At 42.8% G+C, this 15625-nt stretch overlaps 1 protein-coding gene across 1 annotated transcript in view; it reads right to left on the bottom strand.

Moving 5' to 3' along the window:
- The window catches only part of FBXL16 (F-box and leucine rich repeat protein 16), a 54475-nt gene extending 40051 nt beyond the window's left edge, over nucleotides 1-14424 (bottom strand). The window contains exon 1 of the mRNA XM_056534900.1: nucleotides 13888-14424. The gene's annotated coding sequence lies outside the window, so the exon portion shown is untranslated. The remainder of the gene's footprint in view (nucleotides 1-13887) is intronic.
- Nucleotides 14425-15625: the final 1201 nt, after the last annotated feature.

Below are 15625 nucleotides of genomic sequence, written 5' to 3'. Positions count from 1 at the left end.
AGGAGGAGAGGTCAGTGACCTGATATCTGTGTATTAGGAGGAGGAGAGGTCAGTGTCCTGATATCTGTGTATTAGGAGGAGAGGTCAGTGTCCTGATATCTGTGTATTAGGAGGAGAGGTCAGTGTCCTGATATCTGTGTATTAGGAGGAGAGGTCAGTGTCCTAATATCTGTGTATTAGGAGGAGAGGTCAGTGTCCTGATATCTGTGTATTAGGAGTAGAGGTCAGTGACCTGATATCTGTGTATTAGGAGGAGAGGTCAGTGTCCTGATGTCTGTGTATTAGGAGGAGAGGTCAGTGTCCTGATATCTGTGTATTAGGAGGAGGAGAGGTCAGTGACCTGATATCTGTGTATTAGGAGGAGGAGAGGTCAGTGTCCTGATATCTGTGTAGTAGGAGGAGGAGAGGTCAGTGTCCTGATATCTGTGAATTAGGAGGAGGAGAGGTCAGTGACCTGATATCTGTGTATTAGGAGGAGAGGTCAGTGTCCTGATATCTGTGTATTAGGAGGAGAGGTCAGTGTCCTGATATCTGTGTATTAGGAGGAGAGGTCAGTGACCTGATATCTGTGTATTAGGAGGAGGAGAGGTCAGTGTCCTTATATCTGTGTATTAGGAGGAGGAGAAGTCAGTGACCTGATATCTGTGTATTAGGAGGAAGAGAGGTCAGTGTCCTGATATCTGTGTATTAGGAGGAGGAGAGGTCAGTGTCCTGATATCTGTGTATTAGGAGGAGGAGAGGTCAGTGTCCTGATATCTGTGTATTAGGAGGAGAGGTCAGTGTCCTGATATCTGTGTATTAGGAGGAGAGGTCAGTGACCTGATATCTGTGTATTAGGAGGAGGAGAGGTCAGTGTCCTGATATCTGTGTATTAGGAGGAGGAGAGGTCAGTGTCCTGATATCTGTGTATTAGGAGGAGAGGTCAGTGTCCTGATATCTGTGTATTAGGAGGAGAGGTCAGTGACCTGATATCTGTGTATTAGGAGGAGGAGAGGTCAGTGTCCTTATATCTGTGTATTAGGAGGAGGAGAAGTCAGTGACCTGATATCTGTGTATTAGGAGGAAGAGAGGTCAGTGTCCTGATATCTGTGTATTAGGGGGAGAAGTCAGTGTCCTGATATCTGTGTATTAGAAGCAGGAGAGGTCAGTGTCCTGATATCTGTGTATTAGGAGGAGGAGAGGTCAGTGTCCTGATATCTGTGTATTAGGAGGAGAGGTCAGTGTCCTGATATCTGTGTATTAGGAGGAGAGGTCAGTGTCCTGATATCTGTGTATTAGGAGGAGAGGTCAGTGTCCTGATATCTGTGTATTAGGAGGAGAGGTCAGTGTCCTGATATCTGTGTATTAGGAGGAGGAGAGGTCAGTGTCCTGATATCTGTGTATTAGAAGAGGTCAGTGTCCTGATATCTGTATATTAGGAGGAGAGGTCAGTGACCTGATATCTGTGTATTAGGAGGAGAGGTCAGTGACCTGATATCTGTGTATTAGGAGGAGAGGTCAGTGTCCTGATATCTGTGTATTAGGAGGAGAGGTCAGTGACCTGATATCTGTGTATTAGGAGGAGAGGTCAGTGTCCTAATATCTGTGTATTAGGAGAAGGAGAGGTCAGTGTCCTGATATCTGTGTATTAGGAGGAGGAGAGGTCAGTGTCCTGATATCTGTGTATTAGGAGGAGAGGTCAGTGTCCTGATATCTGTGTATTAGGAGGAGAGGTCAGTGTCCTGATATCTGTGTATAAGGAGGAGGAGAGATCACTGTCCTGATATCTGTGTATTAGGAGAAGGAGAGGTCAGTGTCCTGATATCTGTGTATTAGGAGGAGAGGTCAGTGTCCTGATATCTGTGTATTAGGAGGAGAGGTCAGTGACCTGATATCTGTGTATTAGGAGGAGAGGTCAGTGTCCTGATATCTGTGTATTAGCAGGTGGTGAGTGTCCTTTATATTACAGTAGGGAAAACTATATTTGTATTCAAAGTAAATGAGAGATCTGTATATTACAGTAAGGTAAGAGGTCTGTGTATAAGGAGCAGGTACGATTTCTGTAAGTATGATTTATTGAAAACAGGTAGGTGTGCTGTGTATAAGGATACAGTATGAGGCCTCTATATAGAGAACAGGTAGGTGTGCTGTGTATAAGGATACAGTATGAGGCCTCTATATGAGAACAGGTAGGTGTGCTGTGTATAAGGATACAGTATGAGGCCTCTATAGGAAGAACAGGTAGGTGTGCTGTGTATAAGGATACAGTATAAAGACTCTATATGGAGAACAGGTAGGTGTGCTGTGTATAAGGATACAGTATGAGGCCTCTATATGAGAACAGGTAGGTGTGCTGTGTATGAGGATACAGTATGAGGCCTCTATATGGAGAACAGGTAGGTGTGCTGTGTATAAGGATACAGTATGAAGCCTCTATATGAGAACAGGTAGGTGTGCTGTGTATAAGGATACAGTATGAGGCCTCTATATGAAGAACAGGTAGGTTTGCTGTGTATAAGGATACAGTATGAGGCCTCTATATGAAGAACAGGTAGGTTTGCTGTGTATAAGGATACAGTATGAAGCCTCTATATGAGAACAGGTAGGTGTGCTGTGTATAAGGATACAGTATGAGGCCTCTATATGGAGAACAGGTAGGTGTGCTGTGTATAAGGATACAGTATGAGGCCTCTATATGGAGAACAGGTAGGTGTGCTGTGTATAAGGATACAGTATGAGGCCTCTATATGGAGAACAGGTAGGTGTGCTGTGTATAAGGATACAGTATGAGGCCTCTATATGGAGAACAGGTAGGTGTGCTGTGTATAAGGATACAGTATGAGGCCTCTATAGGAAGAACAGGTAGGTGTGTTGTGTATAAGGATACAGTATGAGGCCTCTAAATGGAGAACAGGTTGGTGTGCTGTGTATAAGGATACAGTATGAGGCCTCTATATGGAGAACAGGTAGGTGTGCTGTATATAAGGATACAGTATGAGGCCTCTATATGAAGAACAGGTAGGTGTGTTGTGTATAAGGATACAGTATAAGGCCTCTATATGGAGAACAGGTAGGTGTGCTGTGTATAAGGATACAGTATGAGGCCTCTATATGGAGAACAGGTAGGTGTGCTGTGTATAAGGATACAGTATGAGGCCTCTATATGAAGAACAGGTAGGTGTGCTGTGTATAAGGACAAAGTATGAGGCCTCTATATGGAGAACAGGTAGGTGTGCTGTGTATAAAGATACAGTATGAGGCCTCTATATGGAGAACCAGTAGGTGTGCTGTGTATAAGGATACAGTATGAGGCCTCTATATGGAGAACAGGTAAGTGTGCTGTGTATAAGGATACAGTATGAGGCCTCTATATGGAGAACAGGTAGGTTTGCTGTGTATAAGGATACAGTATGAGGCCTCTATATGGAGAACAGGTAGGTTTGCTGTGTATAAGGACAAAGTATGAGGCCTCTATATGAAGAACAGGTAGGTGTGTTGTGTATAAGGATACAGTATGAGGCCTCTATATGGAGAACAGGTAGGTGTGCTGTATATAAGGATACAGTATGAGGCCTCTATATGAAGAACAGGTAGGTGTGCTGTGTATAAGGATACAGTATGAGGCCTCTATATGGAGAACAGGTAGGTGTGCTGTGTATAAAGATACAGTATGAGGCCTCTATATGGAGAACAGGTAGGTTTGCTGTGTATAAAGATACAGTATGAGGCCTCTATATGAAGAACAGGTAGGTGTGCTGTGTATAAGGATACAGTATGAGGCCTCTATATGGAGAACAGGTAGGTTTGCTGTGTATAAAGATACAGTATGAGGCCTCTATATGAAGAACAGGTAGGTGTGCTGTATATAAGGATACAGTATGAGGCCTCTATATGGAGAACAGGTAGGTGTGCTGTGTATAAGGATACAGTATGAGGCCTCTATATGGAGAACAGGTAGGTGTGCTGTGTATAAGGATACAGTATGAGGCCTCTATATGGAGAACAGGTAGGTGTGCTGTGTATAAGGATACAGTATGAGGCCTCTATATGGAGAACAGGTAGGTGTGTTGTGTATAAGGATACAGTATGAGGCCTCTATATGGAGAACAGGTAGGTGTGCTGTATATAAGGATACAGTATGAGGCCTCTATATGAAGAACAGGTAGGTGTGCTGTGTATAAGGATACAGTATGAGGCCTCTATATGGAGAACAGGTAGGTGTGCTGTGTATAAGGATACAGTATGAGGCCTCTATATGGAGAACAGGTAGGTGTGCTGTGTATAAGGATACAGTATGAGGCCTCTATATGAATAACAGGTAGGTGTGCTGTGTATAAGGATACAGTATGAGGCCTCTATATAGAGAACAGGTAGGTGTGCTGTGTATAAGGATACAGTATGAGGCCTCTATATGGAGAAGAGGTAGGTGTGCTGTGTATAAGGATACAGTATGAGGCCTCTATATGAAGAACAGGTAGGTGTGCTGTGTATAAGGATTCAGTACGAGGCCTCTATATGGAGAACAGGTAGGTGTGCTGTGTATAAGGATACAGTATGAGGCCTCTATATGGAGAACAGGTAAGTGTGCTGTGTATAAGGATACAGTATAAGGCCTCTATATGGAGAACAGGTAGGTGTGCTGTGTATAAGGATACAGTACGAGGCCTCTATATGGAGAACAGGTAGGTGTGCTGTGTAAAAGGATACAGTATGAGGCCTCTATATGGAGAACAGGTAGGTGTGCTGTGTATAAGGATACAGTATGAGGCCTCTATATGAAGAACAGGTAGGTGTGCTGTGTATAAGGATACAGTATGAGGCCTCTATATGGAGAACAGGTAGGTGTGCTGTGTATAAGGATACAGTATGAGGCCTCTATAGGAAGAACAGGTAGGTGTGCTGTGTATAAGGATACAGTATGAGGCCTCTATATGGAGAACAGGTAGGTGTGCTGTGTATAAGGATACAGTATGAGGCCTCTATATGAAGAACAGGTAGGTGTGCTGTGTATAAGGATACAGTATGAGGCCTCTATATGGAGAACAGGTAGGTGTGCTGTGTATAAGGATACAGTACGAGGCCTCTATATGAGAACAGTTAGGTGTGCTGTGTATAAGGACAAAGTATGAGGCCTCTATATGAAGAACAGGTAGGTGTGTTGTGTATAAGGATACAGTATGAGGCCTCTATATGAGAACAGGTAGGTGTGCTGTGTATAAGGATACAGTATGAGGCCTCTATATGGAGAACAGGTAGGTGTGCTGTGTAAAAGGATACAGTACGAGGCCTCTATATGAGAACAGTTAGGTGTGTTGTGTATAAGGATACAGTATGAGGCCTCTATATGAGAACAGGTAGGTGTGCTGTGTATAAGGATACAGTATGAGGCCTCTATATGGAGAACAGGTAGGTGTGCTGTGTATAAGGATACAGTATGAGGCCTCTATATGGAGAACAGGTAGGTGTGCTGTGTATAAGGATACAGTATGAGGCCTCTATATGGAGAACAGGTAGGTGTGCTGTGTATAAAGATACAGTATGAGGCCTCTATATGGAGAACAGGTAGGTGTGCTGTGTATAAGGATACAGTATGAGGCCTCTATATGGAGAACAGGTAGGTGTGCTGTGTATAAGGATACAGTATAAGGCCTCTATATGGAGAACAGGTAGGTGTGCTGTGTATAAGGATACAGTATGAGCCCTCTATAGGAAGAACAGGTAGGTGTGCTGTATATAAGGATACAGTATGAAGCCTCTATATGGAGAACAGGTAGGTGTGCTGTGTATAAAGATACAGTAGGAGGCCTCTATATGGAGAACAGGTAGGTGTGCTGTGTATAAGGATACAGTATGAGGCCTCTATATGAAGAACAGGTAGGTGTGCTGTGTATAAGGATACAGTATGAGGCCTCTATATGGAGAACAGGTAGGTGTGCTGTGTATAAGGATACAGTATGAGGCCTCTATATGGAGAACAGGTAGGTGTGCTGTATATAAGGATACAGTATGAGGCCTCTATATGGAGAACAGGTAGGTGTGCTGTGTATAAGGATACAGTATGAGGCCTCTATATGAAGAACAGGTAGGTGTGCTGTGTATAAGGATACAGTATGAAGCCTCTATATGAGAACAGGTAGGTGTGCTGTGTATAAGGATACAGTATGAGGCCTCTATATGAGAACAGGTAGGTGTGCTGTGTATAAGGATACAGTATGAGGCCTCTATGTGAAGAACAGGTAGGTGTGTTGTGTATAAGGATACAGAATGAGGTCTCTATATGGAGAACAGGTAGGTGTGCTGTGTATAAGGATACAGAACGAGGCCTCTATATGGAGAACAGGTAGGTGTGCTGTGTATAAGGATACAGAATGAGGTCTGTATAGGAAGAACAGGTAGGTGTGCTGTGTATAAGGATACAGTACGAGGCCTTTATATGGAGAACAGGTAGGTGTGCTGTATATAAGGATACAGTATGAGGCCTCTATATGAAGAACAGGTAGGTGTGCTGTGTATAAGGATACAGTATGAGGCCTCTATATGCAGAACAGGTAGGTGTGCTGTGTATAAGGATACAGTATTAGGCGTCTCTATGAAGAACAGGTAGGTGTGCTGTATATAAGGATACAGAACGAGGCCTCTATATGGAGAACAGGTAGGTGTGCTGTGTATAAGGATACAGTATTAGGCGTCTCTATGAAGAACAGGTAGGTGTGCTGTATATAAGGATACAGTATGAGGCCTCTATATGGAGAACAGGTAGGTGTGCTGTGTATAAGGATACAGTATGAAGCCTCTATATGGAGAACAGGTAGGTGTGCTGTGTATAAGGATACAGTATGAGGCCTCTATATGGAGAACAGGTAGGTGTGCTGTGTATAAGGATACAGTACGAAGCCTCTATATGGAGAACAGGTAGGTGTGCTGTGTATAAGGATACAGTATGAGGCCTCAGTATGAAGAACAGGTAGGTGTGTTGTGTATAAGGATACAGTATTAGGCCTCTATATGAAGAACAGGTAGGTGTGCTGTGTATAAGGATACAGTATGAGGCCTCTATAGGAAGAACAGGTAGGTGTGCTGTGTATAAGGACAAAGTATGAGGCCTCTATATGAAGAACAGGTAGGTGTGCTGTGTATAAGGATACAGTTCGAAGCCTCTATATGGAGAACAGGTAGGTGTGTTGTGTATAAGGATACAGTATGAGGCCTCAGTATGAAGAACAGGTAGGTGTGTTGTGTATAAGGATACAGTATTAGGCCTCTATATGAAGAACAGGTAGGTGTGTTGTATATAAGGATACAGTATGAGGCCTCTATATGAAGAACAGGTAGGTGTGCTGTGTATAAGGATACAGTACGAGGCCTCTATATGGAGAACAGGTAGGTGTGCTGTGTATGAGGATACAGTACGAGGCCTCTATATGGAGAACAGGTAGGTGTGCTGTGTATAAGGATACAGTATGAGGCCTCTATATGGAGAACAGGTAGGTGTGCTGTGTATAAGGATACAGTATGAGGCCTCTATATGAAGAACTGATAGGTGTGCTGTGTATAAGGATACAGTATGAGGCCTCAGTATGAAGAACAGGTAGGTGTGTTGTGTATAAGGATACAGTATTAGGCCTCTATATGAAGAACAGGTAGGTGTGTTGTATATAAGGATACAGTATGAGGCCTCTATATGAAGAACAGGTAGGTTTGCTGTGTATAAGGACAAAGTATGAGGCCTCTATATGAAGAACAGGTAGGTGTGCTGTGTATAAGGATACAGTACGAGGCCTCTATATGGAGAACAGGTAGGTGTGCTGTGTATAAGGATACAGTACGAGGCCTCTATATGGAGAACAGGTAGGTGTGCTGTGTATAAGGATACAGTATGAGGCCTCTATATGGAGAACAGGTAGGTGTGCTGTGTATAAGGATACAGTATGAGGCCTCTATATGGAGAACAGGTAGGTGTGCTGTGTATAAGGATACAGTATGAGGCCTCTGTATGAAGAACAGGTAGGTGTGCTGTGTATAAGGATACAGTATGAGGCCTCTATAGGAAGAACAGGTAGGTGTGCTGTGTATAAGGATACAGTATGAGGCCTCTATATGAAGAACAGGTAGGTGTGTTGTGTATAAGGATACAGTATGAGGCCTCTATATGAGAACAGGTAGGTGTGCTGTGTATAAGGATACAGTATGAGGCCTCTATGTAAAGAATAGGTAGGTGTGTTGTGTATAAGGATACAGTATGAGGTCTCTATATGAGAACAGGTAGGTGTGTTGTGTATAAGGATACAGTATGAGGCCTCTATATGAGAACAGGTAGGTGTGTTGTGTATAAGGATACAGTATAAGGCCTCTGGAGAACAGGTAGGTGTGCTGTGTATAAAGATACAGTATGAGGTCTCTATATGAAGAACAGGTAGGTGTGCTGTGTATAAGGATACAGTATGAGGCCTCTATAGGAAGAACAGGTAGGTGTGCTGTGTATAAGGATACAGTATGAGGCCTCTATATGAAGAACAGGTAGGTGTGTTGTGTATAAGGATACAGTATGAGGCCTCTATATGAGAACAGGTAGGTGTGCTGTGTATAAGGATACAGTATGAGGCCTCTATGTAAAGAATAGGTAGGTGTGCTGTGTATAAGGATACAGTATGAGGCCTCTATATGAAGAACAGGTAGGTGTGCTGTATATAAGGATACAGTATGAGGCCTCTATGTGAAGAACAGGTAGGTGTGCTGTGTATAAGGATACAGTATGAGGCCTCTATATGGAGAACAGGTAGGTTTGCTGTGTATAAGGACAAAGTATGAGGCCTCTATATGAAGAACAGGTAGGTGTGTTGTGTATAAGGATACAGAACGAGGCCTCTATATGGAGAACAGGTAGGTGTGCTGTGTATAAGGATACAGTATGAAGCCTCTATATGAAGAACAGGTAGGTGTGCTGTGTATAAGGATACAGTTTAAGGCCTCTATATGGAGAACAGGTAGGTGTGTTGTGTATAAGGATACAGTATGAGGCCTCTATATGGAGAACAGGTAGGTGTGCTGTGTATAAGGATACAGTATGAGGCCTCTATATGGAGAACAGGTAGGTGTGCTGTGTATAAGGATACAGTATGAGGCCTCTATATGGAGAACAGGTAGGTGTGCTGTGTTTAAGGATACAGTATGAGGCCTCTATATGGAGAACAGGTAGGTGTGTTGTGTATAAGGATACAGTATGAGGCCTCTATATGAAGAACAGGTAGGTGTGCTGTGTATAAGGATACAGTATGAGGTCTCTATATGAAGAACAGGTAGGTGTGCTGTGTATAAGGATACAGTATGAGGCCTCTATATGAAGAACAGGTAGGTGTGCTGTGTATAAGGATACAGTATGAGGCCTCTATATGGAGAACAGGTAGGTGTGCTGTGTATAAGGATACAGTATGAGGCCTCTATATGGAGAACAGGTAGGTGTGCTGTGTATAAGGATACAGTATGAGGCCTCAGTATGAAGAACAGGTAGGTTTGCTGTGTATAAGGACAAAGTATGAGGCCTCTATATGGAGAACAGGTAGGTGTGCTGTGTATAAGGATACAGAACGAGGCCTCTATATGGAGAACAGGTAGGTGTGCTGTGTATAAGGATACAGTATGAGGCCTCTATAGGAAGAACAGGTAGGTGTGCTGTGTATAAGGATACAGTATGAGGCCTCTATATGGAGAACAGTTAGGTGTGCTGTGTATAAAGATACAGTACGAGGCCTCTATATGGAGAACAGGTAGGTGTGCTGTGTATAAGGATACAGTATGAGGCCTCTATATGAAGAACAGGTAGGTGTGCTGTATATAAGGATACAGTATGAGGCCTCTATGTGAAGAACAGGTAGGTGTGCTGTGTATAAGGATACAGTATGAGGCCTCTATATGGAGAACAGGTAGGTTTGCTGTGTATAAGGACAAAGTATGAGGCCTCTATATGAAGAACAGGTAGGTGTGTTGTGTATAAGGATACAGAACGAGGCCTCTATATGGAGAACACGTAGGTGTGCTGTGTATAAGGATACAGTATGAAGCCTCTATATGAAGAACAGGTAGGTGTGCTGTGTATAAGGATACAGTTTAAGGCCTCTATATGGAGAACAGGTAGGTGTGTTGTGTATAAGGATACAGTATGAGGCCTCTATATGGAGAACAGGTAGGTGTGCTGTGTATAAGGATACAGTATGAGGCCTCTATATGGAGAACAGGTAGGTGTGCTGTGTATAAGGATACAGTATGAGGCCTCTATATGGAGAACAGGTAGGTGTGCTGTGTTTAAGGATACAGTATGAGGCCTCTATATGGAGAACAGGTAGGTGTGTTGTGTATAAGGATACAGTATGAGGCCTCTATATGAAGAACAGGTAGGTGTGCTGTGTATAAGGATACAGTATGAGGTCTCTATATGAAGAACAGGTAGGTGTGCTGTGTATAAGGATACAGTATGAGGCCTCTATATGAAGAACAGGTAGGTGTGCTGTGTATAAGGATACAGTATGAGGCCTCTATATGGAGAACAGGTAGGTGTGCTGTGTATAAGGATACAGTATGAGGCCTCTATATGGAGAACAGGTAGGTGTGCTGTGTATAAGGATACAGTATGAGGCCTCAGTATGAAGAACAGGTAGGTTTGCTGTGTATAAGGACAAAGTATGAGGCCTCTATATGGAGAACAGGTAGGTGTGTTGTGTATAAGGATACAGAACGAGGCCTCTATATGGAGAACAGGTAGGTGTGCTGTGTATAAGGATACAGTATGAGGCCTCTATATGGAGAACAGGTAGGTTTGCTGTGTATAAGGACAAAGTATGAGGCCTCTATATGAAGAACAGGTAGGTGTGTTGTGTATAAGGATACAGAATGAGGTCTCTATATGGAGAACAGGTAGGTGTGCTGTGTATAAGGATACAGTATGAGGCCTCTATATGGAGAACAGGTAGGTTTGCTGTGTATAAGGACAAAGTATGAGGCCTCTATATGAAGAACAGGTAGGTGTGTTGTGTATAAGGATACAGAACGAGGCCTCTATATGGAGAACAGGTAGGTGTGCTGTGTATAAGGATACAGTATGAAGCCTCTATATATAGAACAGGTAGGTGTGCTGTGTATAAGGATACAGTTTAAGGCCTCTATATGGAGAACAGGTAGGTGTGTTGTGTATAAGGATACAGTATAAGGCCTCTATATGGAGAACAGGTAGGTGTGCTGTGTATAAGGATACAGTATGAGGCCTCTATATGGAGAACAGGTAGGTGTGCTGTGTATAAGGATACAGTATGAGGCCTCTATATGGAGAACAGGTAGGTGTGCTGTGTATAAGGATACAGTATGAGGCCTCTATATGGAGAACAGGTAGGTGTGCTGTGTATAAGGATACAGTATGAGGCCTCTATATGGAGAACAGGTAGGTGTGTTGTGTATAAGGATACAGTATGAGGCCTCTATATGGAGAACAGGTAGGTGTGCTGTGTATAAGGATACAGTATGAGGCCTCTATGTGAGGAACAGGTAGGTGTCTTGTGTATAAGGATACAGTATGAGGCCTCTATAGGAAGAACAGGTAGGTGTGTTGTGTATAAGGATACAGTATGAGGCCTCTATAGGAAGAACAGGTAGGTGTGCTGTGTTAAACTATACAGTATGAGGCCTCTATATGGAGAACAGGTAGGTGTGCTATGTATAAGGATACAGTATGAGGCCTCTATATGAAGAACAGGTAGGTGTGCTGTGTATAACGATACAGTACGAGGCCTCTATATGGAGAACAGGTAGGTGTGCTGTGTATAAGGATACAGTATGAGGCCTCTATATGAAGAACAGGTAGGTGTGCTGTGTATAAGGATACAGTATGAGGTCTCTATATGAAGAACAGGTAGGTGTGCTGTGTATAAGGATACAGTATGAGGCCTCTATATGAAGAACAGGTAGGTGTGCTGTGTATAAGGATACAGTATGAGGCCTCAGTATGAAGAACAGGTAGGTTTGCTGTGTATAAGGACAAAGTATGAGGCCTCTATATGGAGAACAGGTAGGTGTGCTGTGTATAAGGATACAGAACGAGGCCTCTATATGGAGAACAGGTAGGTGTGCTGTGTATAAGGATACAGTATGAGGCCTCTATATGAAGAACAGGTAGGTGTGCTGTGTATAAGGATACAGTATGAGGCCTCAATATGAAGAACAGGTAGGTGTGCTGTGTATAAGGATACAGTATGAGGCCTCTATATGGAGAACAGGTAGGTGTGCTGTGTATAAGGATACAGTATGAGGCCTCTATATGGAGAACAGGTAGGTGTGCTGTGTATAAGGATACAGTATGAGGCCTTTATATGAAGAACAGGTAGATGTGCTGTGTATAAGGATACAGAATGAGGCCTCTATATGGAGAACATGTAGGTGTGCTGTGTATAAGGATACAGAACGAGGCCTCTATATGGAGAACAGGTAGGTGTGCTGTGTATAAGGATACAGTATGAAGCCTCTATATGAAGAACAGGTAGGTGTGCTGTGTATAAGGATTCAGTGCAAGGCCTCTATATGGAGAACAGGTAGGTGTGCTGTGTATAAGGATACAGTATGAGGCCTCTATAGGAAGAACAGGTAGGTGTGTTGTGTATAAGGATACAGTATGAGGCCTCTATATGAAGAACAGGTAGGTGTGCTGTGTATAAGGATACAGTATGAGGCCTCTTTATGGAGAACAGGTAGGTGTGCTGTGTATAAGGATACAGTATGAGGCCTCTATATGGAGAACAGGTAGGTGTGCTGTGTATAAGGATACAGTATGAGGCCTCTATATGAAGAACAGGTAAGTGTGCTGTGTATAAGGATACAGTATGAGGCCTCTATATGAAGAACAGGTAGGTGTGCTGTGTATAAGGATACTGTATGAGGCCTCTATATGGAGAACAGGTAGGTGTGCTGTGTATAAGGATACAGTATGAGGCCTCTATATGGAGAACAGGTAGGTGTGCTGTGTATAAGGATACAGAATGAGGTCTCTATAGGAAGAACAGGTAGGTGTGCTGTGTATAAGGATACAGTATGAGGCCTCTATATGAAGAACAGGTAGGTGTGCTGTGTATAAGGATACAGTATGAGGCCTCTATATGGAGAACAGGTAGGTGTGCTGTGTATAAGGATACAGTATTAGGCGTCTCTATGAAGAACAGGTAGGTGTGTTGTGTATAAAGATACAGTATGAGGTCTCTATATGGAGAACAGGTAGGTGTGCTGTGTATAAGGATACAGTATGAGGCCTCTATATGGAGAACAGGTAGGTGTGTTGTGTATAAAGATACAGTATGAGGTCTCTATATGGAGAACAGGTAGGTGTGCTGTGTATAAGGATACAGTATTAGGCGTCTCTATGAAGAACAGGTAGGTGTGTTGTGTATAAAGATACAGTATGAGGTCTCTATATGGAGAACAGGTAGGTGTGCTGTGTATAAGGATACAGTATGAGGCCTCTATATGGAGAACAGGTAGGTGTGTTGTGTATAAAGATACAGTATGAGGTCTCTATATGGAGAACAGGTAGGTGTGCTGTGTATAAGGATACAGTATGAGGCCTCTATATGAAGAACAGGTAGGTGTGTTGTGTATAAGGATACAGTATGAGGCCTCTATATGGAGAACAGGTAGGTGTGCTGTGTATAAGGATACAGTATGAGGCCTCTATATGAAGAACAGGTAGGTGTGCTGTGTATAAGGATACAGTATGAGGCCTCTATATGAAGAACAGGTAGGTGTGCTGTGTATAAGGATACAGTTAGTCTCTGGCCTGCTCCCTGTATATTAGGACCATGTCCCCCTCCCTGTGTGGTGCGGATGCTCAGCAGCCTCCATCATGTAGTATACAGTGCCCTGTGTATAGTGTCTTACCGTCGGCGCTGCCTCCGCTGCTCATGGCATCACTGCCTCCACGATTATTATGGTCCAGACAGGTGACAGCTGCCCCGAGCCCGGGGAGGAGGGGGCCGGGGGTCTCCAATGTCTTCTCCACAATCCAGGGTCCACACTAAAGCATCATCCAATATAGGTCACTCAGCATCTTGTATCCAGCAGGATGACAGCCGGAACAGCCAAATCCACAGGGATCCTCCTCAGTCCGGGGGCGCCATTCACCCTGGAGGATCGGGGGGGGGGGGGACGGCCGGGGAAGAAGACACCTGCAGGTGCAGAGACACAAGAGGGAAGAAGGGAAAAACCCCAATCCTACAGCAAATCCTCCTATTGTCAGCGGGGAGACGGGCAGAAAGCTGCCATGAAAAGCCCAGGATGCCGCCCTCCCCTCCTGAGTGCACACTCACACACAGGGTGTCACACACTGCTCCAGTTAAAGAGACATCAGCATTATTATCAATAATTCATGACTCCGGGCTCCCTCCTCCCCGGCTCCCTCCTCCTCCTCTCCAGAGTCACCGTCCCCTCCTCCTGAGCCGTACACCACCGGGGCTGTGAGGAGCCGGCGACATGATGAGCTCTGCTACCCCTGCTCCACCTCCTCACACTACATCCATATATATATATATATGTATACAGCATGATGGCAGCATAGTGATAAGGGCATCAACTATTATAGTACTTATATTCATGTATATAGGAGCAGTATTATAGTAGTTATATTCTTGTATATAGGAGCAGTATTATAGTAGTTATATTCTTGTATATAGGAGCAGTATTATAGTAGTTATATTCTTGTATATAGGAGCAGTATTATAGTAGTTATATTCTTGTATATAGGAGCAGTATTATAGTAGTTATATTCTTGTATATAGGAGCAGTATTATAGTAGTTATATTCTTGTATATAGGAGCAGTATTATAGTAGTTATATTCTTGTATATAGGAGCAGTATTATAGTAGTTATATTCTTGTATATAGAAGCAGTATTATAGTAGATATATTCTTGTATATAGGAGCAGTATTATAGTAGTTATATTCTTGTATATAGGAGCAGTATTATAGTAGTTATCTTCTTGTATATAGGGTGCAGTATTATAGTAGTTATATTCTTGTATATAGGGTGCAGTATTATAGTAGTTATATTCTTGTATATAGGAGCAGTATTATAGTAGTTATATTCTTGTATATAGGAGGCAGTATTATAGTAGTTATATTCTTGTATATAGGAACAGTATTATAGTAGTTATATTCTTGTATATAGGAGCAGTATTATAGTAGTTATATTCTTGTATATAGGAGCAGTATTATATTAGTTATATTCTTGTATATAGGAGCAGTATTATAGTAGTTATATTCTTGTATATAGGAGCAGTATTATAGTAGTTATATTCTTGTATATAGGAGCAGTATTATAGTAGATATATTCTTGTATATAGGAGCAGTATTATAGTAGTAATATTCTTGTATATAGGAGCAGTATTATAGTAGATATATTCTTGTATATAGGAGCAGTATTATAGTAGTTATATTCTTGTATATAGGAGCAGTATTATAGTAGTTATATTCTTGTATATAGGAGCAGTATTATAGTAGTTATATTCTTGTATATAGGAGCAGTATTATAGTAGTTATATTCTTGTTGTTACGCCTAGCGCTCCGGGTCCCCGCTCCTCCCCGGAGCGCTCACGGCGTCTCTCTCCCCGCAGCGCCCCGGT

This window comes from Hyla sarda, chromosome 8 (genome assembly GCF_029499605.1).
Source record: "Hyla sarda isolate aHylSar1 chromosome 8, aHylSar1.hap1, whole genome shotgun sequence".
In the NCBI taxonomy this organism is placed as follows: domain Eukaryota; kingdom Metazoa; phylum Chordata; class Amphibia; order Anura; family Hylidae; genus Hyla; species Hyla sarda.
Note: the sequence above shows the minus strand (reverse complement) of the source record. Positions and strands in the feature narration are given on the sequence as shown.